The sequence below is a fragment of the Pristis pectinata genome, chromosome 38, assembly GCF_009764475.1.
Source record: "Pristis pectinata isolate sPriPec2 chromosome 38, sPriPec2.1.pri, whole genome shotgun sequence".
Classification (NCBI taxonomy): domain Eukaryota; kingdom Metazoa; phylum Chordata; class Chondrichthyes; order Rhinopristiformes; family Pristidae; genus Pristis; species Pristis pectinata.
This window is the reverse complement of record NC_067441.1, coordinates 5,606,650-5,632,689: the sequence shown is the minus strand read 5'-3', so window position 1 is coordinate 5,632,689 and position 26,040 is coordinate 5,606,650. Positions and strand designations below refer to the sequence as shown.

Below are 26,040 nucleotides of genomic sequence, written 5' to 3'. Positions count from 1 at the left end.
TCTCTGGGATTTGGGAGGAAACCGGAGCATCCAGGAAACCCATGCAGTCACAGAAAGAATCTCTGGGCAGTTACACAATGAGTGAACCTCAGCCCGAATAAATAGTGACTCTGTACAGTTACACAGGGAGTAACACTCACTCTGAATAAAGAACAACTGTAGTTACACAAGGAGTGATCATCATTTTGAATAAAGAGCAACTATGCACAGTTACACAGGGAGTGACCCTCACCCTGAATGAACAGTGACTCTGGACAGTTACACAGGGAGTGGCCCTCACTCTGAATGAACAGTGCCCTGGAAGTGTGTCTCAGCAGAGCGTAAAGGGAGCTGTACTCTGCAGCTAACCCATGGTTGCCTGAATGGAAAGTTTTCCCTGCCTCCCATTAACATCCTTCAACCGAACAAACAGGAAGATCACAAAGCAGGTAGGTGGTTTAGTTCACCACTGCAAGTTAAGGCTGGTTTTGGGCAGCTGTGGCCATTCACAGTCTCCATCCAAAATATTTGTGGCAGATTATAAAACGCTTGTAAGGAGAGCTCTTCCAGACACAATCGCAATCCAAGAAAAGATTCCAATGAACCAGATCACTTTCCATTACACTTTCTTCAATCTGTGTTCGTGATCCAAATGCAGCTCTGGAGCGTGTGATCCTGATCCAAGCTCAAGCTGTCCTGTGTTTTCTCAACCCGCCACGTCCGGAATGTGGGAGGAGCCCTGTCTTCAATCAATTTCCTTTTGCAGGAAGCTGTCTCAATGGTGTCTGCCCTTGGGGAAGGTGGGGAGTGAGCTGCCTTCTTAAACCGCTGCAGTCCTTCTGGGGAAGGGGCTCCCGCGGTGCTATTGGCGAGGGAGTTCCAGGATTTAGACCCGGTGACGGTGAAGGAACGGCAATATATTTCCAAGTTGGAACGGTGGGTGACTTGGAGATGAACCTGCAGGTGGTGGTGTTCCCCTGCACCCACTGCCCTTGTCCTTCTTGGTGGGAGAGTTAGTGGGTTTTGGAGGTGCTGTCGGAGTAGCCTGGGCGAGTAACTGTGGTGTTTGTAGATGGTACACACTGCAGCCACTGTGGGCTGTCATGGAGGGAGGGAGTGTTTTGAGTGGCAGATGGGGTGCCAATCAAGCAACTCCTTTGTCCTCAATGGTATCAAGCAAAGAGTTGTTGGATCTGCACTCATCCAGGCATGGAGCACACTTCTGATGTGCCCCATTTATGGTGGAGGGTCCTTAGGATGTCAGGAGGTGAACCACTCGCCACAGAATACCCAGCCTCTAACCTGCTCATGTAGCCACAGTATAGTTGTGGCTGCTGCAGTTGAGTTTCTGATTAATGGATGTTATTGGCAGGAGATTTGACCATGGCACTGCCTTTGAATGTCAAGAGTAGGTGGTCGGACTCTCTCTCTTGTTGGAGATGGTCATTGCCTGGCACCTTTGTGACATGGATGTTACTTGTCATGAGTCAGCCCATGCCTGAATAATGTTAACGTCTAGAGGGCACGGACTGCTTCATTTGCAGAGGGCTTGGAAATGGAATTGAACACTTTGCATTCATCAGTGAACACCTCCACTTCGGACCTTGTGATTAAAGGAAGGTCATTTGTGAAGCAGCTGAAAGTGGTTGGGCCCGGGACACCTCATTCAAGTCTCTATTGTACCATATAAAAGAAACTGGTCTATCTAATCTTATCCCATTGCTTCCACTTCCTCTGCACCCTCTCCTGTACAATCACATCTTTTCTGCAATGTGGTGACCAAAATTGTTTGGAATACTCAGCAGGCCAGGCAGTATCTGCAGAGAGATGTGGCAGAAAACTGGAGCACTCAGGGAAAACCCACACGGTCACGGGATGAAGGTGCAAACTCCACACAGACAGCACCAGCGGTCAGGATCGAACCCGGGTCACTGGAGCTGTGAGGCAGTAGCTTTATTAGTTGTGCCACCGATCTGAGGGTTGTACGGTTAGAGGAGACATTGTGGAGGTATGAAGGAAGTGAGGGCCAGAGGGGATTTGAATACAAGAGTGAGGATCTTAAAACAGAGATATTGATTAACCTGGAGCCACCAATACATGTATGGGACTCACTATGGGGTAGCACAAGAGGGCAATGAAGATTTAAGACCATAAGATATAGGAGCAGAAATAACCCATTCAGCCCATCGAGTCTGTTCCGCCATTCAATCGTGGCTGATTTTTTCTCAACCCCATTCTCCTGCCTTCTCCCCAACCCTTAACCCCCTTACCAATCACCTATCAATCGCTGCCTTAAATACACCCAATGATTTGGCCTCCACAGCCCTCTGCGGCAACAAATTCCACAGATTCACCACCCTCTGGCTGAAGAAATTCCTCTTCATCTCAGTTCTAAAGGGACATCCCTTTATTCTGAGGCTGTGCCCTTGGATCCTAGACACTAATGGAAACATCCTCTCCATGTCCACTCTATCCAGGCCTTTCAGTATCCAGTAGGTTTCAATGAGATCCCCCCCCTCATCCTTCTTAACTCCATCAAGTACAGGCCCAGAACCATCAAATGCTCCTCATACGTTAGGCCTTTCATTCCCAGATCATTCTTGTGAACCTCCTCTGGACCCTCTCCAGGGCCAGCACATCCTTCCTTAGATACGGGGCCCAAGATTGCTCACGATATTCCAAATGTGGTCTGACCATCGCCTTACTAATGTCTTATTTGGGTGACTGAGTGTAGAACGAGGGAGGCCTTTTATAGCTCGGTCTGAAGGCACGTGTGAGGGATTTCACAATAGCTGTGCTGAGCTTGATCACGTGGAGGTGGAGATTGACAGGAGGAGGAAAGTGGAGCGTTTCTTCTTTAATCAATCCTGTTGGTTTTCAGTTCGAGAAGTTCCCAGTCGCACGGCTCAGAAGCTGAGCTGCTGTTTCCAAATCTGCTACCCTGACACGGGTAAGTCCTAGTCACGGCTATGAGGGTTTCAAGGAAACCCGATACAGGGGGGGGATGAAGTGATTGGGAAACCTGACAACGGTTCCCTCCAGCAAAGTGCTCTTTCAGGAATTCCAGGAAGATCCCTAGAGGGTCAGGGGCTAATTAGACCTCGGTGCTAGAAACATTCAGACCCATGAGAAAGTCACGTTCCTGAAGAAGTTGGTTCTGATAAATGAGGCCAAGACCACTTCATCAACCCACAGAAATGCACAGGAATTCCAGGCAGCGTCAAAGGTCAAGTTTTGTGCAAACCTTCAGCCATTTTCTTTTATTATTAAATACTTCCACTGTGAAGCAAGTACTTAACAGCTGGGAAATGCAATAGCGCAGGCAGACTAAAAGAAATAGAGCCAGTGGTTAAAGCGATTCATTGTGGAGGTTTTGCAAAACGGCCCTGTGACTCGGGGTCAGCCCCATGATCCTGTTCCATTGCAGGGGTCCCTTGAGAGATGAAGGAATGCACCTCTAATCACTGGGATTTGGAAGAAAGAGAGGTGATCTGGTTGAGACCTGCAAGGTGTCTTGGGGGATTGATATTGAAGATGTGCCTTTTGCCTGGAGAGTAAACAGGGAGACCACAGAGATGAGGTGGGGTTCCTTCACTCTGACACTCAGCCAAAGCTCTGTCACCCTCTCACATGCATGCTTATGTTCTGAAGGGGTGTTTCTCCCTAGTTTCCTGGAGCATTATTTACTCCCAAATCAATATCAAGGAAACAAGAAATCTGGCCTTCGCTCAGAGACACAAGAGACTTCAGATGTGGAATCTGGAGCATAAGACAAATTGTGGTCCTGATGCAGGGTCTCAACTTGAAACGTCGACCATCCCTTTGCCTCCACAGATGCTGCTTGACCCTCCGGCAATTTGTTTTTTTTTGCTCTGGTCTTCATTGAGTTGCTGTGTGGCACCTTGCTCTGTGGAACTCCCTGCCACGTTCCCTATGAGTGGACACACTTGGGGGTGACACAGTGGTAGTGCCACTGCCTCGCAGTGACAGAGACCCAGATTCAATCCTGATCTCCGGTGCTGTCTGTGTGGAATTTGTACGTTCTCCCTGTGACCGTGTGGGTTTCCCATGGGGTCTCCGGTTTCCACCCCCATCCCAAAGGTGTGCGGGTCGGTAGGTTAATTGGCCGCTGTAAATTGCCTCTCAGTCTGTAAGTGAGGGGTAGAATCTGGGGAGTTGATGAGAATGTGCAGAGAATAAAAATGCAATTAATGTAGAAGCAGTTTAAATGGATCAGTGCAGAGTCGGTGGGCTGAAGGTCCTGTTTCCGTGCTGTGTCTCTCCATGACTCAATGACTCTTCAAGAGTCTTTTGTACTCTAGGATGGTTGAGAGGGCTTTGATTTTTTTTTGGTAATTGCATCCAAAGCCTGTATAACTGCCTGGTGTGCTCTTTGTAATTCTGGGCCGAGGAGAGATGAAGGATCATTTTCCAAAGAGGATACAGGAGGTGGCTTTGTTTTCATGAGGAATCCGACAGGTTTTGCGACTGAAGTTGGGAACAGAGGACATCAGGAGCAGGTTGAGAGCGTGACACCAGTCATTTCAGTTTGGCACAGACAGGGAAATCAACATTATGGAGGGAAAATAGGCTAAGGAGACAGCAGTTCATGAAGCAGTCCACACCTGCATGCAGTAAGATCTAAGAAATATTTAGGCATGGGCTGATAAGTAGCAAGTAACATTCCTGCCTCAAAAGTGGCAGGCAATGACCATCTCCGACAAGAGAGAGTCTAACCACCTACACTTGACATTCAATGGCCTTCTCATCACTGAGCCCGTCATCATCTACATCATTGCCACACTGACCAGATACGTAACCAGGCTGGTCACATAAACATTGTGACTACCAGACCAGGCCAGAGGGTGGGTGTCCTCCTGCAAGTGACTCGCCTTCTGATTCTACATACTTAGGATACATGACACTGAAACAGGCAGTCGGTCCGAGCAGTCCCCGCTGGCGTTTATACTCCACTCCAGCCTCCCCACCCATTTTTCCTTACGTAAATCTATAAGCGTAACCCTCTTCTCCCTTCTACTCCATTTGCTTGTCCAGCCTCCCATTAAGTGCACCAACACTTCCTCATGCCTATGCGCTAACTCCACTGCAAAGATCAAGCGTGTGATGGAATGATTCCACTTGTCTGGATGAATGCCACTTGTCTCGATATTTCTTTATGACACAGGAGGCCATTCAGCCCAATGAGCCTATGCCAGCTATCACAGAGCAATCCTATTCCCCATTAATTTGCACTGTCAGCTATTTTCCACATATTCCCAATTACTTCCTCCAGATTCTGCGGCTCACCTACATACTAGGGGCATTTTACAGGGGCCAATTAACCTAGTAACCTGCCAACAGCAGCAGTCAAGAAGCTCTATGTCATCTCGGACAAAGCAGTCTATTTTATTGGCACTCCAACCACCACCCAAAGTATTCATTCCCTCCACCACTGCCACACAATGGCAGCAGTGTGTACCATCTACGTCATTCACTGCAACTCCTCGCCCAGGCTGTTCCTACAACACCTCCTGAGCCCATGACCTCTATCACCCAAAAGGACAAGGGCAGCAGGCGCAGGGGAACACCACCACCTGCAGGTTCCTCTCCAAGTCGCACACCATCCTGACTTGGAAATATATCGCCATTCCTTCACTGTCACTGGGTCTAAATCCTGGAGCTCCCTCCCCAACTACACCATGGGAGCACCTTCACCAGAAGCTTCAAGAAGGTGGCTCACCATTCCTCAAGGGCAATTAGGGATGGCAATAAATGCTGGCATCGCCAACAATGCCCAAATGCCAGGAAATAAGCAGAAGTCATAGAAAGGATGAAAGAGGCACTAATAGGCTTCTTTTACCAGAGCTTCTCAAGCCTTTGATCTACCCAGCTCCAATTACCCAATAATCAGCTTTCCTAAAGCTCCTTTAGCCAGAATCTGTTGCCAAGTCAGGCCAACCAACAGACAGCCAGGCTGGATTTAACCTCTTTCGAATTATAGGATCATTACAGTGCAGACAGAGGTCATCCAGCCTATTAAATTCATGCTGGCTCCTTGTAGAGCAATCCATTCTTTCTGCATAGCTCTGCAAATTTTCCCTCAAATGCCTGTCCAATTCCACTACAGACAGTGAGTTCCCACTTTATCAATATTCTCTTCGTAAGGAAAATTGACTCAAATCCTCTGTGTTTTGCCCGTCATAGAGAGATACAGCATAGAAACAGTCTCCTCTGTCCACAGAGTCTGCGCTGACCTTCAAGCGCCCACTGTTACACCAGTCCTACCCTAACCCATTTTATTCTCTACACATTTCCATCGACTCCCACCAGATTCTACCACTCTTCTACACACTGGGGGTAATTTACAGCAGCCAATTAACCCACCAACCCTCACATCTTTGAAATGTGGGTTAATTGGAGCACCTGGGGGAAACAGGTACCCAGGGAGAAGGTACAAACTCCACAAAGATAGCACCAGAGGTCGGGATGGAACCAACCAGGTTGCTGGAGCCGTGAGGCAGTGGTTCTTCCAGCTGCACCACTGTGTTGTCACTTTGAATCTGTGTCTCCTGGTCCATTCACATCCCCAGTTTATCACATCTAAACCCCTCATGACCTTGTACACTTCTATCCGATCTTCTCTCCAGATCCTCCCTTTCATCCCAGCTTCTCCAGCCTAACTTTAATCTCTCATCCCCAGAACCATTCCAGTAAATCTTTTCCACACTCTCTTTCTCTGGGACTTTCACCTCCTTGCTAACCTCTTCAAAATATAAGATCCCGAGGTGGCACGACAGAGCGAACGTTGAGATGTTTCCACTAGTGGGATAGTCTCGAACAAGGGGAGATAGTTAAAGATCAGTGGGTGGTCATTTAAAAAAGAGGTGTGTAAGAACTTCTTACAGAAGGTGGGGCATCTCTGGAATTCTCTTCCCTGGACGGTTGTGGAGGCTGGATGACTGGGGGAAGGAAAGAGGAAGGAGATGCATTTATGAAAGATCAGGGGAATTGAGGGTGAAGGGGAGCCAACACCGAAGAGGAGATGAGGTCTAAGGCAGATTGGCCATGATCGTATTGAATGACAGGACGTGCTTAAGGAGCCAAGCGGCCTACTCTTGCTCCTATTTTCTCATGTTCTTATGTCAGGTGACAACAATTGGACGCAGTGCTCTCGTCGTGGCCTAACTAGTGTTCTGTCAAAGGCTCAACATCATTTCCTCGTTTTGGTACTGGATGCCTCTATTTAGGAAGCCCAGGATCCAATATGCTTTACTAACCACCCTCTCAGCTTTCAAGCATTAATGCACATATATAGCATGTCCCTATCTTCCTGAACACGCAATAGAAATGTGCCATTTAACCTATCCTGTTTCTCCTTGTACTTCCTGCCAGAACGCATCACTTCACACTTCTCTGCGTCCAATTTCTATAAACATCTGGCACTTGCCAACACTCTGCCTGGGCTCCAAGGAGCCAGGCTATCCATTTCCTCACTGCAGCACTCCATCGCATTGATCAGGGTGACCACTGTGTCTCTCTGAGGCCCAGCACTTGCCCAGGACGGTGAACTGGACCCAGCTCTAGCCTGAAGTCCTGTGGAGACAACAGGATGCTTTCTGCAGGGGATGGTTATTGTGGTTGGTGCTCACTGTCCTCAACTTCTAATTTAGATTTTGGCGTCTGTTTTATTTCCTCAAGCCCAGACAGTTCTCTCTTTTTCTCTCTCTCTCTGCTCTGAGGTCTGGAGACCACACCTAGTTTTAGTCTGAAAACAGCAACCTGGCACATTATGTGGTCCCCTGCTGAAAACAGTTCGGCAGTGGGCCACAGTCCTGGGCAAGCAACAATAGCAAAAGTTCTGTTTTAGGGAGATCTACATATTGGATCTCATCCACGCACAAAAACACACACACACCAGACAGAGACACAGACAAACAGACACACATATGCAAGGACACACACACACACACAATAAAACCCTCGCACAAGCACTTATGCATCACACTACGAAAGGACATTCAGCCCATTAGGTCTATACTAGCTCCTAACAGAGCAATCAGCATTACCCCACTTATTTTCCTGTACTATTCTCTGTCCCGTGCCCATCAATTCCCCTCTCCTATTTCTCCTAACACCCACCTAAACACTAGGGGTAACCAAGAGTAATCAATTAACCAACCCGCATGTTGTTGGGATGTGGGAGGAAACTGGAGCACCCAGGGGAAACTCATGTGGTCACAGGGAGAACGTGCAAACCCTGCGCAGATGGACAGCGCCAGAGGTCAGGATTGAACCCGTGTCACTGGGGCTGTGAGGCAGCAGCTCTAAATGGTGTGTCACTGTGCTGTCCACGACCCACTACCCCACCAGACAGTGAATAACAGATCATAACCAGTCCTGTGCATGGGTAGTTTTTCTCCCATCCGCTCCTGCCTAAAGTTTTAAATCTCTGTTCTGTGGGTACTAAATGCCGCACCATTATGCCACCCAGCACACACACAGACACAGACACACACACACGTGTTCGCAAGCACAAAGGTGTGCACAGACAGACACACAAACTCTTGCACACACACCAACTTTTATTAATGCACCATAGAAAGCATCCTATCTGGATGTATCACGGCTTGGTATGGCAACTGCTCTGCCCGGGACCGCAAGAAACTGCTGAGAGTTGTGGACACAGCCCAGTGCATCACGGACACCAGCCTCCCTTCCTTGGACTCTTTACCTCTTGTTGTCTTGGTGAAGCAGCCAGCATAATCAAAGACCCCACCCACCTGGGACATTCTCTCTTCTCCCCTCTTCCATCGGGTAGAAGATACAGGTGCCTGAGGGCACGTACCACCAGACTTAAGGACAGCTTCTACCCCACTGTGATAAGACTATTGAACGGTTCCCTTATACAATGAGATGGACTATGATCTCACGATCTACCTTGTTGTGACCATGCACCTTATTGCACTGTACTTTCTCTGCAGCTGTGACACTTTACTCTGTACTGTTACTGTTTTTACCTGTACTACATCAATGCACTCTGTACTAACCCAATGTAACTGCACTGTGTAATGAATTGACCTGTACGATCGGTTTGTAAGACATGCTTTTCACTGTACCTCGGTACAAGTGACAATAATAAACCAATACCAACACACACAAACACACATGTCCACAAATACACTCCTGTATGCACACACATACTTGCATGTGCATACATGTGCACATAAAGGTATGCTCATGTGTACACATACATGCACTTGTACAGATGTGTAAACAAAGGCACGTGCACATACACATGCCCTCAGGCACACACATAGATGTTCACACTAAGGTAGGCAGGGGTACACACACACACAAGGACACGTACACAAACATGTGCACACACATACATGCAGGCACACATACACGTGCATGCACACAAACAAACACAAACATTCACACACACACATGCAACCACACAGGGGCAATAATACGAATGAAAGGATTTAACAACACTTCTGATGAGGCCATAAATTACCCCAAGTCCTTAAGTTAATCACTCTGCTGTGCCCATCTGGAGCCAATGATCACAAATGACTGGAGGCCAGTGAACTAAGTGAAGTTGTTAAGTGGGACCAGGCGACATGTAGGTCCCATGACATTGAGTGAAAGGCCCACTTCGGGGCGGGCCCTGGAAAAGGAAGGCTCTTGTTGGATATGTCAGGTGACAGGATGGTACAGAGTAGTCTAAGATATCCTCCACCACCCACTGGGATGACCAGAACATCTGCATTATTTACAGAGGCCCATTACAGCTCCACTGGCACAGTCACAAAGTGACGCATCTTCTGACTCTACATATCTAGGATATGTGACACAGAAACAGGCCATTCGGTCCGACCAGTCTCTGCTGTTGTTGAAGATCCACCCCAGCTTCCCCACCCATTTTTCCTTATGTAAATCTATGAGCGTGGTTTTTGTGGCTACAAAACTGTGACAGGTCCTTTCACTGTCCTGACATTCCCGTGTGATTGTGCACATGTGTGTGTGTGTGCACACATCTGAAAGTGTGTGTGCATAGTCTGTGCGGGCTTGAACGCGTGTGTGTAAATGTGCATGGCTTGAATGCTGATGTGCGGTTCAGCTTACGCAAGGCACAGAGCCACATGTGCATGTTTATGTGTGCATGCCTTTGTGTGTATATAGATAGTCATAGAGTTGTACAGCAGGGATACAAGCCCTTCGGCCCACCACGTCCATGCCGCCCCTTGTACCTACCTACACTAATCCCATTTACCCGCACTAGGTCCGTAGCCTTCTATGCCTTGTGGATTCGTCCTTGTCCAGATGCTTCTTAAATGCTGTGAGAATCACTGCTACCACCACTTCTTCAAGCATCGCATTCCAGACTCCAACCACCCCGTGTGAAAAGATTCCCTCTCAGATCCCCTCTGAACCTCCTACCTCTGCCCAGTCACCCCTCAGCCTCCTCTGCCCCAGGGTAAACAAAGCCATCCAAGCGCGGCCAACTCTACATCGGGGAGACCTGACGCAGATTGGGGACCGCTTCGTCGAGCGCCTTTGCTCCGTCCAACCAGAGCAGCCGAGATCTCCTGGTGGCCAGCCATTTTAATTCCACTTTCCATTCTCACACCAACCTGTCTGTCCAGGGCCTCCTCCACTGCCAGGTTGAGGCTAGATGCAGATTAGAGGAACAGCACCTCATATTCCGCCTGGGCAGTCTCCAACCTGATGGCATGAACATCAAATTCTCTAACTTCCAGTAACCGCTCCCCCGTGTCCCTTTTCCTTTTTCTCTCTCCGTCTGATCCACTGGCCTCCATCACCTACACACTCCCCCTCCCCACCTCCTTCATTCCATGCTCCGTCTTCTCCTATCAGATTCCTTCAGCCCTTTGTTACATCCACCTATCACCTTCTGGCTTCTTACATCATTCCCACTCTCCCCCCCTCCCTCATCTGCCTATCATGCCCCTCACCTGGATCCACCTATCATCTGCCAGTTCTTGCTCTGCTCCTTCCCCCCTGCCCTTTTATACTGGCTATCTCCCCTCTTTCTTTCCAGTCCAGGTGAAGGGTCTCGTCCCAAAATGTCGATTGTCCATTTCCCCTCCACAGATGCTGCCTGATCTGCTGAGCTCCCCCAGCTCCTTTGTGCATTGCCCCAGCCTATCTAGCCTCTCCTGATAACCACAATGCTCCAATCCAGGCAACGTCCTGATGAATCTCCTCTTTCTGTGTCTGCGTGTGCTTGTGTTTCTGTGTATTGCACATAGCAGGCACGGTAGTATAGTGGTTAGCGTAACGCTATTACATCGCCAGCGACCTGGGTTCAATTCCGGCCGCTGTCTGAAAGGTGTTTGCATGTTCTCCCCGTGTCTGCGTGGGTTTCCTCCGGGTGCTCCGGTTTCCTCCCACATTCCAAAGATGGACAGGTTAGGAAGTTGTGGCATGCTATGTTGGCGCCGGAAATGTGGCGACACTTGCTGGCTGCCCCCAGAACGATGTACATGTGACTAATAAAGATATCTCATCTCATCTTCTCTGTGTTTGTGTGTACGTGTCTCTGTGTTTATATGAGTGTTTGGTTTTGTGTGCATGTAATGCTTGTATGTGTGCATTTTGTGCAGCGCAGTGACACAGTTAGAGCCGCTGCCTCCCAGCTCCAGCTACCTGGGTTCAATCCTTGCCTCAGTTGATGCCTGTATGGAGTTTGCACTGTTCTCCCTGTGACCATGTGGGTACTCCAGTTTCCTCCACGTCTCAAAGACGTGCAGGGTGGCAGGTTAACTGGCCACTGTAAATTGCCCTTGGTGTGTAGGTGAGTAGTAGAATCCAAGGCAGTTGATTAAAATGTGGGGAGGATAAATTAAAGAAAAACAAAATGGGATTAGTGTAAGTGAGTGGCTGATGGTCAGCACAGACCCGGTGGGCTGAAGGGCCTGTTTCCCTGCTGTATCCCTCTATGACTCCACGTGTGGCGGGTGTGTTTGTGGGCTGTGTACGTGCGTGTACACACGTGTGTACTGCGTAAACCAGCAGGGACCCGGGGGACGAGTTGCTGTGAAATGCTGCGTAATTCCCTCATCGCTGGGATTAGCAGCAGCTTCAGGACGGATGAGGTAGTGGAACAGTTGGGCAAACGGTTAACACCTTTCCAGGTCAGTGGCGGGGACAAAGTTTGATTTGGCTCCTGAGTGAAAGGGGAAGCAGGAAATGGCAGAGATTAAAGCTTGGTTTATGACAGTTCCGAGCAGGGGAATGAGGTTTTGAATCTTACCCAATTTGGTATCATTTCGGATAAAGATTATATTGGCTGCTGCATTACAACTGGCTCCAACATCAAAGCCTGTCAATTTATCACGGAACACAGCACCTGCTGGAAAAGTTCCGGCTATTTCTTACTGGGCTGTTTAGCTTTGATCAACAATGAAAGAATTAAACTCTCCAGTCATTCAGGACTTTTCAGAACTTAATCAAGCGCTCCCTCAGTCCTGTCTCTCCAGTGTGGGGTTTTCACTCTCAGCAACAGCACTCTCTCATAAGAGAACACACAAGAAAATAAGAGTAAGAGCAGGCCACCCAGCCCCTCAAGCCTGCCCCACCATTTAATATGGCTGATCTGCCCTAGGCCTCAACTCCTTTTCTGTGCCAGTTCTACATCACCCTCAAATTTCCTGATCTTTCAAAATTTTATCCACCTCTTCTTTAAATACCTGCAGTGATCTAGCCTCCAATAACCCTCTGGGGCAGAGAATTCCAAAGATTCACCATCCTGTACCAGAAGAAGTTCCCACTCAGCTTAGTGTTAAATAACCACCTCATCCTGTAACTATGTTCCTTTGTTCGAGGCTCTTCCACTAGTGAAATCAGCTCAACATCTAGCTTGTCATACCTCCTTGGAATCTTAAATGCTTCAATAAGATCAGCCCCACCTACCATCCCCAACATTCTTCTAAACTTCAGTCACTGCCCAACATTACATCTGTACAGCACACCCTTAGCATTACTCCTCCGACAGAACAGCACTTCCTCAGTCTCTGACATATCTGTACAACAGTCCCTCTGACATTGTCTTGCTCCCTCTGCAATGTTCCTCTTATAATACAGCCCTCCAACAGTGCAGCACTTTGTCAGTACCACCTCTCCTCCAGTGCAGTGATCTTTTAGCACTGGCCCTCCAACAGTGCAGCACTCCCTCAGTACTGCCTCTCTGACAGTACCACAGTCCCTCAGTACTGTCCCTCCATTTGTGTGGCACTTCTACAGCAATGCCCTTCCCATTTTGCAGTGTTCCCTCAGTCCTGTCCGTCAACCAGTGCAGTGAACTCTCAGCAGCTCCACTGGAGTGTTGGACCAGGTCCATGGAGGGGACATGGAATAAGCTGCAAGGCTGTGGTTTAAATTGAAGATTTCTACCCATGTCCTTAAGTGTCAGAGATTACGCATTAAACTAAAGCCTCAAGTCAGTATTTTATCTGCAGTATGTCTAGCAGCATGCAATTGCAGGTTTAGCTGAGGTGACACAAGAGACTGCAGATGCTGGAACCTGGAGCAGCACACTAGATGCTGGAAGATCTCAGCGGGTCAGGCAGCATCTATGGAGAGAAATGGACAGTCAAGGTTCAGACTGTCCAGATGAAGGGGCTCGACCCAAAATATCAACTGTCCATTTCTTTCCATAGATGCTGCCTGACCCACTGAGTTCCTCCAGCATCTTGTGTGTGTTAGCTTAGGTGATAAAGGTCCAAAAATATTCATTATCCTTTCATTTTGCTTGATTCAACTCAAGTCTGTGCTTTTGGCACTTCACAGAGAAGTTAAACATCAAAACTGTTCTTTAAAATTTTAAATAACAAAACACCAGCTCACAAAAGAGTGCAACATTTTAGGAAGAATTTTGATCTCTATCTAACCCATGCTGTCCCTCCCCTGGGAGTGCGTGATGGGATGGTATAGAGGTAGCCTCACTCTGTAGGAAGGATGTGGAGACTGTGGAAAGGATACAGATGAGGTTTACCAGGATGCTGCCTGGATTAGAGGGTATGAGCTATAAGGAAAGGTTGGACAAACTTGGGTTGTTCTCCCTAGAGTGTCAGAGGGGAGACCTGATAGAGGTTTTTAAAATTATTAGAAACATCTTTAGGGTAGAAGTCAAAATCTTTTCCCCAGGGTAGAAATGTCAAAAACCAGAGGACATGCTTTTAAGGTAAGGGGGGGAAGTTTAAAGGCAATGTGAGGGGCAAGTTTTTTTATGCAGAGGGTGGTAGGTGCTTGGAATAGGTTACCAGGGGTAGTAATGGAAGCAGGCAGTTTAGTGGACTTTAAGAGGCTTTTAGATAGACACATGAATATGAAGGGAATGGAGGGATATGGATGATACACAGGAAGAGGACATTTAATATAAATTGGCATCTAGATTGGCACAACATCGTGGGCCAAATGGCCTGTCCAGTGCTCTACTGTTCTATGTTTTTGTATCGAACCCATGCTGTCCCTGCCCTGGGAACGTGTGATGGGATGGTACAGAGCGAGCTTCACTCTGTTTCGAACTCGTGCTGTCCCTGCCCTGGGAACGTGTGATGGGATGGTACAGAGCGAGCTTCACTCTGTTTCGAACTCGTGCTGTCCCTGCCCTGGGAACGTGTGATGGGACGGTACAGAGCGAGCTTCACTCTGTTTCGAACTCGTGCTGTCCCTGCCCTGGGAACGTGTGATGGGACAGTATAGAGAGAGCTTCACTCTGTTTCGAACTCGTGCTGTCCCTGTCCTGGGAACGTGTGATGGGACGGTACAGAGCGAGCTTCACTCTGTTTTGAACTCGTGCTGTCCCTGCCCTGAGGACATGTGATGGGATGGTACAGAGGGAGCTGCTCTCTGTATCCTATCTGCTGTTTTTTGGGGGGGTGCTTTACTTTGTTTCTAACCAATGCTGTCCCTGCTCTTGGGGTGTTTGACAAGATAGTGCAGAGGGAATTTTACTCTCTTTCTAACCTTTGTTTTTGGGGATCTTTGCTCTGTGTCTAACCTGTGCTATCCCTGCCCCAGGAATGTGTTAAGAGACAATGTAGAGGAACCTTCACTCTGTACCTAACTCATCCAATTCCTGCCCTGGGGAACGCCTGGTGAGGAAGTGCTGAAGCAGCTTTGCTCTGTAGTCAACCAGTGCTGCACCTGCCCTGAGTGTGCTCGATGGGACAGTGTACAGGGAGCTTTAGACTGTCTCTAACCCTTACTCTGGAAGCATGAGATGGGATAATGCAGAGAGAGCTTTATTCTGTATCCCACCCCTGCTACAGCTGACCCAATATTTCTAACCTTACCTTAATAAGTTTTTCCACTCCATTTAAAAAATATATATAAACACACCACAGATCTATCATCCCGTTGGGAACTGTCAGCCTCTTTTATTCCCGGAAATGTTGATATTCAGAGCCATGTAGTCATATTTATGACAGGGGAAGGATGCCGTGGCTGTGGAAAGACCGGAACATTCAGGGGGGAAGAGTGCTGCAGTCAGGAGCTGTCTGGTCTGCAGTGCCCTGGTATTAAATCTCTAAAGTATCCTGTTCTGCAGCTGTCACACTTCCAGAACAGGAAAGGAAGAATTTGAACTGTAGCGAGAGATTAATTGGTCCATCAGGAACTGCAACTATGCTGTTATGTCCCGTTGGCCCTCAGCTTAAACTATTTATTTATGTAAATCCATTGAGATCCAGCATACTGTGGGAACAGTAGCATTGTGGACAGTTTAATGGACTAGTAATCCAGAGGTTTACACTACCAATCTGGTTGTAGCAGGGGGAGTAATGAGCAAACCCGGCATTGCTTATGATCAGATGAGTTGTGGATGGTAAAGGGTTCTCCGAAACCCCGGGGCACAGGGAGCTGGCCAAGAGTTTGTAAGGGAGTTGTGATGAATCTTTGTATGATATCAGTTCAGCCACAGCTGTTGGCATGGTGGCGCAGTGGTTAGAGCTGCTGCCTCGTAACTCCAGGGACCTGAGTTCTATCCTGACCTCTGGCGCTTTCTGTTTGTGGAGTTTGCCTGTTCTCCTTGTGACAGTGTGTCTCCCCCCCTGGTGCCCTGGTTTCCTCCCACATCCCAACGACGTTGATAGGTTAACTGGTCACTGTAAATGATCCCATAGTGTTGTTTATTGCAGAAAAAACACAAAGGGGAGTTGATGGGTATGTGTGAGAGAGAATAGGTTGCAGAGGTACAGGGAAATATGGAGAGGGAGAATGGGACTGATGGGATACGGCCCTGGGAGCTAGAACAGACCTGATGTCCTGAACAACCTCCTTCTTTGTTGTTATCGGTAGAAGATTGTGTTCCGTTCTGGGTCACACTTTAGGAAAGATCTGAAGGCTTTGGAGTAGGTGCAGAAGGAATTTAAAAAATCATTCCAAGGAAGAGGCACTTTCCCCTCATGTGGAAAGACTGGAGAAGCAACCCTGTCGGTTGCAAGGGGATCTGACTTATAATAGGGAATGGGCTAGACAGGGAGTAACTGTTCCACTGGTGGAGGGTCAAGAGCCAGGGGGATATAGAATGAAGGTGATTGGCAAAAGAACAAAGACGCCATGAGGAAAACATTTTTTACGCGGTAAGTGGCTGGGCTCTGGAATGTGCAGCCAGAGGAGAAGTGGGGGGAGATTCAACTGGAATGTTTAAAAGGGAGCTGGATAAGGGAGTTGTCTAAAAGGGCAGTGGAGACAGGAGAGAGGCAGAGGACTGGCTGACCTGGTCCCACATTACTCTGGCACAGACTCAACAACTTGGGTGGCACAGTGGCGCAGCCAGCAGAGCTGATGCCTTAACAGTTCCAGCGACCTAGGTTCAATCCTGACCTCCAGTCCTGGACGAAGTTTGCACATTTTCCCCGTGATTGCCTGGGTGTCCCACAGGTGCTCCGGTCTCCTCCAACATCCAAAAGGGATGCTGGTAGGTTAATTGGCTGCTGTAAGTGCATAGGTGAGTGGTATAATTGGGAGGAAATTGATGGAAATGTGGGGAGAATAAAAATGGGATTAGTGCAGGATTAGTGTAAATGGGTGCTTGATGATGTGTGGACTCAAGGGCCGAAAGGGCTGAATGCTGTTTCCCTGCCGTATGATTCTATAACATTTGAAGGAAGTGTTTGTTAACTGGGGTGGTAAATCCCTTCAAGATATGCAAAGCATGGGTATACCCTACAAAGGGAGGACCTTTTTGCAGAAGGGGTGGTTAGAGACAGGTTTACAACACTTAATTACAACACTTAAAAGATACTCGGACAGGCACATGGATAGGAAAGGTTTAGAGGGACATGGGCCAAACGGAGGCAAACAGGATTAGAGGAGATAGGCAGCTTGGCTGGCATGGATGAGTTGGGCCTGTTTTCGTGCTGTATAAATATGAATTTAATGCAACTTGTGGCTAACACAAGACATACCTTCAAGTGGCAGTGCAACTGTGAAATTGGGGTGGAGATGATATCAGGAGAACATCAACCCAAAAATGAGCTGTGGTTGAGGGTTGCCTCATCCAGAGCTGTGCAGGCAATGGCGTGAACTCAAAACCACCTAAGCAGAGCTGTGAGAGTTGAGGAAACAAATGCACACAGTTTCCAACTCAGGATCAGTCGAAGGCTTCAGTACTGAGGTCCCACAGACTGTGAGGGCTGCTTGGGGCCAAGTGGTTCTCATCAGATCCCCTGAGTGTCTGGGAACCCAGTTCTGTTCTCTGAATGATCTGGCCAGGATCTGAATGCTGTTTGCATGAGCTTACTGTGCACAAATTGCATGCTGCCACCCCCACCTTACTGCAGCCTCTGCTCCTCAAAACGAACCTCGCTGGCCATCTTCAAGTGTATAGAGCAGGGGAAATCAATATTTGAGGATAAATGTAGTCCCCCAACTGCTCTAAGAAGGCCATAAATTTAAAGCTGGTCGTCTTTGGACCCTGGCAAAGCAAGTCCCACAGGCTTAGGGGGAAGAGGTTGGGCCAGGGAGCACCCTATACTGTTAGTTCCTCAATGGGACGGTTAGATTCAATATCCCCCCTCTGCCAACACCCCTCCCCCTCTCATTTACTGCTGTTTGACTACAATGAAAGCTGTGTGTTTTCCAGCTGCCATTTCACCAGCTGCACGTCCGTGGTGGCCTGTATCGAGTCAGCACCAAGCTCACCCTCAGCGACTCTGCACAATAGCAGATTCTGTGCGCCTTGCCAAGACAGTGCAGAGAGGTGGAAGGGGCCGGCACAGTGCAGCTACGTGTACTGGAGGTGGAAACTTTTTCACAGAAGTGTTTGGGAGCCAGAGGTGCAGAATGTGTTCCAGATGTTGTAAATGGGTCCCACTCGGTCACCAAGCCATACTATAAATAAAAAACAATGCATAGGCTTTTGTCAGTAATATTCTGGGCCCTTAACCCTAACTCTGCCAGTGTGACTGCAGTGTTACCCTCACACTGAATAAACTGTCTGGTTATCCTTAGATTAACCTTCACTCTGAATAAACAGTGACTCTGTATGTAACACAGTGAGTGACCCTCACCCTGAATAAACAGTGACTCTGTACAGTCACACAGTGACCCTCACCGTGAATACACAGTGACTCTGTGCAGTTACACAGTGAGTGACCCTCACCCTGAATGAACAGTGACTCTGTACAGTCACAGTGACCCTCACCCTGAATAAACAGTGACCCTGTACAGTTACACAGTGAGTGACCCTCATCCTGAATAAGCAGCGACTCTGTACAGTTACACAATGACCCTCACCCTGAATAAACAGTGACTGTGTACAGTTACACACTGAGTGACCCTCATCCTGAATAAACAGCGACTCTGTACAGTTACACAGGGAGTGATCCTCACCCTGAATAAACATCGACTCTGTCTGGTAACCCTGGGAGTAACCCTCATCCTGAACAAACAGTGACTCTGTACAGTTACAGAGTGAGTGAACTTCACTCTGAACAAAGAGCAACTCTGTACAGTTACACTGGGAGTGACCCTCACCCTGAATAAACAGTGGGGTTGTACCATTACACTCATGTCCAAATAAGCAGTTGCATTGGGAGTGACCCTCAGTCTGAATAAACAGCGACTCCATATAGTAACACAGTGAGTGAACCTCATCCTGAATAAACAGCGACTCTGTACAGGTACATGAGTGACACTCACCTTGAATAAACAAAGACTGCACAGTTACAGTGAGTGACTCTCTACAGTTAACAGGGAGCGACCCTCACCCTGACGAACAGTGTGTAATGATAGGTGTAATTAGGTGAGACAGGACAATTGGGGAGAATTAAGAAGAGCAGGCCTGGCAGTAACAGAATACGTGGTGCCATTGTGTGCCCTCTGACACTGTGACAGGGCTGGAGGGAGTAGTGTGGGAACTTGCAGACAATACCGGGTGTTGATGATTGTTCGGAGGAGTATGACGTCTGTGACAGGCTGCAAAATGTCAGATGGAATTCAATGTCAGTGATTGCGGGCTGACAGCTTCCTCTGATAAAGATGACAGCTGTAATTAAATACAGGCGATAGATTCACAGACTAAAGACATCTCAGACCTCAGACATCTTTTTAAAAAATCGTTAATGGAACCCTTTTTATCGCTGGAAGTATAGAATTTACAATCTATGACCTCATCCTTGCTATATAGCCTTCTCCCCACCCTTCTCTAAACTTCAGTGATCAGATTCAGATTAGTTTATTGTCATATACATCAGGGTGCAATGAAATTCCTTACTTGCGTGAAGCTCACAGAGTAAACAGTGTGCATGATAATAATAAATACAACAATAAATACAGTGACGAGCGCACAAACAAGGGAATCTCTGCACTCCCCCAGTTCAGATGGTTTAATAAATTCTGGAATAAAAAGCTATTCTTGGTAATGGTAACTGTGAAACTAAGAATTATCATAAAAGCCAATTGCTTCACCACTGGGCATCAGGGAAGGAAATCTGCCATCCTTACCCAGGCTGGACAACATGTGGCTCCAGATCCACAGGATCATCGAGACCCAAGAGACTGCAGATGCTGGAATCTGGATCAACACACAAAGCGCTGGAGGAACACAGCGGATCAGGCTCCCTGATCCACAGCATCATGGTTGATCCTTAACAGTCAAATGGCCCTGTGGGTGAAGGGCAACCAAGATGGGCAATAAATGAGGGTGGCACAGTGGCGTAGCTGGTAGAGCCACTGTTTCACAGCTCCAGAGACCCTGGTTTGATCCTGACGTTGGGTGCTGGCTGTGTGGAGTTTACACGTTCTCCCTGTGATTGTGTGGGTTTCCCCCGGCTGCTCCAGTTAATTGGCTGCTATAAAATACCTCACGTGGGCAGTGGGATAATCAGGGTGGAGATGATGGGCATGTGAGAGTCAGAGTAGGTTACAGGGAAGTAAATGGGGGAATGGGATTTCTCCGAGGGCTGGCATAGCTGCAAGAGGCTGAATGTCATGGGGAAATACAAGTCTTGTCAATGATGCGCACGAACTATGAGAACATAGAAAATAAAACTTCTTCTGAATCCCTTGTTCTTTCACGACAGCATGGACTTAAATTGAAAGGCCTCAATGACACCACAGCTCCTCTGTCGGACCCCTTTGTTTCAAACTCCGGGTTTGGAGCAAGGGCCAGGTGTCAGACTTTTTACAGCACTACAGCTTATTAACGTGAAGGGATGTTAGGTAGTGGGAGTGAGTCGCCTGGGGGCACAGGAAACAGGCACTCATTGAAAGTGGAACTGGCTGTGATGTTGATTAGCTCTGGGGTCCCCACAGCTCTGCGATTTATTGGCGTGAACGGCTGGCTCACAGGGAAGGCTGCTCAACCTGGAGAAGACAGTTGACTCTAATACCCAGGCCAGGATCCATCTGTCACTTTCCCTTTCCCCCAGGCACGAAAGGCCCCTCATACAGTCATACAGCACAGAAACAGGCCCCTCAGCCCATGCATCCGCACTGACCACTAACCCTACACTAATCCCATTTTATTCCCACATTCCCATCAACTCCCCCCTGATTCTACCATTCACCTACACACTAGGGACAATTTATAGTGGGATGTTGGGATGTGGGAGGAAACCCATGCAGTCACAGGGAGAACATGAAAAACTCCACACACAGACAGTGCCGGAGGTTGGGATCGAACCCAGTTCACTGGAGCTGTGAGGCAGTGGTTCAAGTAGCTGTACTACTGTGCCATTCATGGGGCATCTGTTCCTGGCTACCTGCGATTCCCAACTTTTTTGGTCCGATCATCCAACCACTAGCTGAAATCTATTTTATAGTTACTCACAACCACAATTTGTGCTGATCTTTCGCCTCCAGCTATCCCTGCTGAACTGCCAATCAATAATAATTTAGTATTGAGTCCTAAAGGCTGCGATAGAATCAGATAGAAGATTAGGTTGGCATAGATAGGGTAGGCAGTCAGAATCTTTTTCCCTGGGTAAAAATGTCAAGCACATGCAAGTCAAGGACATTCATTTAAGGTGAGAGGGGGAAAGTTCAAAGGAGATGTGCGGGGCAAGTATTTTTACACAGAGAGTGGTGGATGCCTGGAACGGGCTGCCAGGGGTAGTGGTGGAAGCGGATACAAAAAATAGCATTTAAGAGTCTTTTAGATAGACACATGAATATGCAGGTAATGGAGGGATATGGATCATGTGCAGGCAGAAGAGACTTAGCTTAATTTGGCATTGTGTTTGGCACAGACATCATGGGCCGAAGGGCCTGTTCCTGTGCTGTACTGTTCTATGCTCTAAAGGTGTTGATTGGGCAAATTTGAGCCTTGTTGGAATTTGCAGAAGACCACAGACAGACAGGTCAGAGTGGTAGTGGGATGGAAAATTAAAGTGTTGGGCAACCCCTGTGGACTGAGCAGAAGTGCTCCGTAAACTGGTTACTCTATCTGCATTGGGTTTCTCCAGTGTAGAGGAGACCACACCTTAAGCACTGTACTCAAACACACTGGACTGGAAGAAGTGAAAGTGAATCGTTCCTTCACCTGAGAGGACACTTTGGGTCCCTGGGTAGTGGGAAGAGAGGAGGTAAATTTCAATACTAAGTCCCAAAGCTTCAACATGCCCTGACTGAATTCTACTCTCGACGGTGTTCGTGAGTCAGCTTGTCGGGCAAATGTGCGCAAAGCAGACATCATCACCGTAGACTAAGGACCACGTGACCCGTCCGCACATGTGTGCTGATGATGTAGCTTTGGGCAATGGGGTTATAATAGAGAGATTCTGAGGGAGGGAGACATTGAGAATCTTGGGGGTTCTTTAACAGTGTTTCAATTCCATCAAAATATTTTCTTGCTTGGCTCCTGCGTATTAATTTCAGGGAAAGAAAATACTCTATTGGAACTTAATTGTGAAGTGAATTTTCTGAATGAAACTGATCTGCTCTATTAGGTTATTCAGTTTGTTTGTATTGAAAAACAGAGCCCCACAGTTTTACAAACAGCCCATTGTTCTCAAATTGAAACGTCCTTATTAGTTGGACTGTGATGCTCCCCACTGTGTAGTGTAGCCCACAATGGTCTTTTCCTGAGATATTGTACACAAGTCAAAAGGTAACTCACACTATGGTTATCCTAGCAACAAAGACCAAGAGGGGGTTAGCTATCAGTACATTGTATTCAACAATGAAGCATTACCAAGGCAGTTGGGAAAGAAATAAAACTAGGTAGACAAAAATACAAGTTTAAGTTGTGACAGCTGTCAATAAATGTGTTGTGCGATCTGATATTAAAGACATACTTCTTAAAAACTCTGAAATAAAACAGAAAATGTTGGAAATATTCAGCAGGTCTAATGAACAGTACTGAACCTGTAAAATTAACTGTTTCTCTTTCCACAGATGCCGCCTGACCTGCTGAGCATTTCCAGATTTTTAATCTTTATTTCAGAGTTCCAGTATCTGTAGTTTTTTTTAATTTGAAAGCTCAGTAGCACAGCTAGTAGAGCCGCTGCCTCTCAGTTCCAGGGACCCAGGTTGAATCCTGACCTCTGGTGCTGTCTGTATGCAGTTTGCACATTCTCCCTGTGACCACGTGGGTTTTCCCCAAGTCCTTCAAACATCCCAAGGACGTGAAGGTTAATAGGTTAATTGGCAGTTGTGAATTGCCCCTAGCATGTAGATGAGTGGTGGACTCTGGGGGTGGGAATTGGTGGGTGTGTGGAGAGGATAAAATGGGTTAGGATGGATTAGTGAAAAAATTGGGTGCTTGATGGGCAACACAATTCAGTGGGCTGAAGGGCCTGTTTCTGTGCTGTATCTCTCTATGACTCTAAGAGAGATCTTACACCTTGACCCCCCAACACTTCCTCTGCTGACAGATTGAGCCCGAGACCCCGTTCCTTCCCAGGGTCTTGCTGAAATCAGCACTGCATGGAGTGAGGGTAACTGAGACTGAGGTGGGATGGCTGGGACATCCCGATCTTGAGGTAGCTCAGCACCACGGTGGGGGGAGCAGCAACTGGGTTACTCACAAGTTTGGCGGCTTGGCGGCTAAGCGCTGGGTTGGAAGAACTGGTCCACTTCCTAAAGTTGGGTCAGGGTGCTTCTCGGAGGTTTTGGGAGGTCACATCTGATAATTTTGAGGAAGCAAACATGAGGAGGTAGGAACTTGGTACAATAAGACTCTTACAAATTTCTATCAATGTACGGTGGAAAGCATTCTGACTGGTTGCATCACAGCCTGGTATGGAGGCTCCAATCACAAGAGGTTGCAGAGGGTTGTACACTCAGCCAGCTCCATCACAGGCACAACCCTCCCCACCATCTGCCTTAAGAAGGCAACATCCATCACTAAAGAACCTCACTATCTGGGACATTCCCTCTTCTTGGTACTACCATCAGGGAGGAGGTACAGGAGCCTGAAGACCCACACTCAGTGGTTCAGGAACAGCTTCTTCCCCTCCGCCATCAGGTTTCTGAACAGTCCATGAACCCATGAACTACTTCGTTATTCCTTTTTTTCTGCACTTTTATTTATTTTTGTAATTTATAGTAATTTTATGTCTTTAGACTGTACTGCTGCCACAAAACAATAAATTACACCTCATCTAAGTGAGTGATAATAAACCTGATTCTGATATCTCACCCAAAAGATGGCCCCTGGAGTGACAGCCTGCAGTATGGAGCTAACTTACAAAATTATTGTGGAATGCCATCAATAATGCAGGAAGACAAAAGGGCAAAAGGTTAGAGTGGCACTTACAGCTGCACCGGTGCGGAGCAGGGGTGAGGACTGACTGCAGAGTTCGGAGACAGGAGCACAGAAATCTATGTCAACGTACTTAGTGCAGTCTTGAGGGAGTGTTGGAGACAGTACTAATGGGGTACTGCACTGTCAGAGTGACAGAGCTGAGGGAGCGTCGCAATGTTGCAGGGGCAGTGCTGGGGAGCCCCACGCTGTGGGAGGGGCGGTGCTGAGGGAGCACCACACTTTCAGAGGCTCCATACTGAGGGAGTGCTGAACTGCAGGAGGGGCAGTGTTGAGGGAACACAGCACTGTGGGAGGGGCTGTATTGAAGGGGTGCCGAACTGTGGGAGGGTCAGTACTGAGGGAGTGCTGCACTGTGGGAGGGCAGTACTAAGGGAGTGTCGCACTGTGGGAGTGTCAGTACTGAGGGAGTGTCGCACTGTGGGAGCGTCAGTACTGAGGGAGTGTCGCACTGTGGGAGGGGCAGTACTGAGGGAGCGCCGCACTGTGGATGGGGCAGTACTGAGGGAACACCACTCTGTAGTAGGGGTAGTACTGAGAAGTGCCAAACAGCGAGGGTCTGTGCTGAACGAGCGTCACACTGTGGAGTTGCTAGACTGAGGGAGCTCTGCATTGCAAGAGGGGCTGTGCTGATGGAGCTCCGCACTGTTGGTGGTGCTGACCTCAGCTCAGATGTTATATTGAGGCACCACCTACCCTCTCAAATGTACGTAATATAACCAAGGCCATTATTTCACTCCCTCAGTACACACCCTCCCACAGTGTTGGGTGTTTTCTCTCCCCCAGTGTCCAGGGGCCTTTATGTCTCCCTCCAACAACAGATGAGCTGGTCATTGTCACACTGGTGTTTGTGGGAAGCCTCAGATACAGTCTCCGATAGGTGTCCCAGTGATGGGACCCTTATCTAATGAGGGTTCTGATGGCAAGACCAGTCCTCCTTTGAACCAGTAAATGTTGGATCACTGTCAGAGGGGCCTCAGTTCAACTGCATGCCATCTCCTCGCTACAGCGCTGTCAAACTTTCGCAGTCCTGTATCTGGAGTTGAACTTGAACCAAGAACTTTCTGACTCAGAGGTGAGAGTGCGCCAGAGTTGACACTGCAGTTGAGGAAAAAAAAAATCACAGTTCGTGGGATTCCTCCACCGCACTGTTTATCTGTGGCCACTTTCATAGTATCACTTTACGCAAGGTGATGGGTGATGATAGAGGCCTCACTTGAAACCACATATAGCTGCCAGGCAGGAAAGTCCAGCCCCGGAGTCTAGACAGATGCAGCCGCACCCTTGCACAGAATTGCTGGTGTCGGTTTACCTGGGGCAGTCACGCCTGTGTCACCGCTATGAGAAACTGGGGCACAGCTTCGTTTCAGGGATGGGTGAGGCAGCCACACACTCACCCAAAGAGGATCAACCAGTGTTAGTCGGCAATTTCAGCACCGCATTCCTGAACAATTCATCAATGAACAACCAGCTCAATCATTTCCTTCTTGCACCATTCTGTTCTGCTCTGCTGCTCATTATGTTTTCCCGGGAATTCTACACGGGTGTCTAACCCCTGGGATCATCAGTTGGGATGTCTGACATCACCAGATTGCCTGTTAGTGAGGGAAATCACCATCAGAGCCTCTGTTAGGGGATCAATCTGATTAGATCACATAATGAGGATCCATGTTAGAGTAGAAGGTCTCATTATCAAGACCCCTAAATAGAGAAATCTGTCACAATCAGGGCCCCCTTAGGGGTGGGGTCTTCATATCAGGACCCTTATTAGGGGGGCAATCAAAACCCTTCCCACTGGAGAGCTGTTTCACAATTGGGTCCTG

At 48.0% G+C, this 26,040-nt stretch overlaps 1 protein-coding gene across 7 annotated transcripts in view; it reads right to left on the bottom strand.

The window, feature by feature from the left end:
- ltbp3 (latent transforming growth factor beta binding protein 3) overlaps window positions 1-26,040 on the bottom strand; it is a 118,969-nt gene that overhangs the window by 59,148 nt on the left and 33,781 nt on the right. The gene's annotated exons all lie outside the window — the stretch shown is intronic.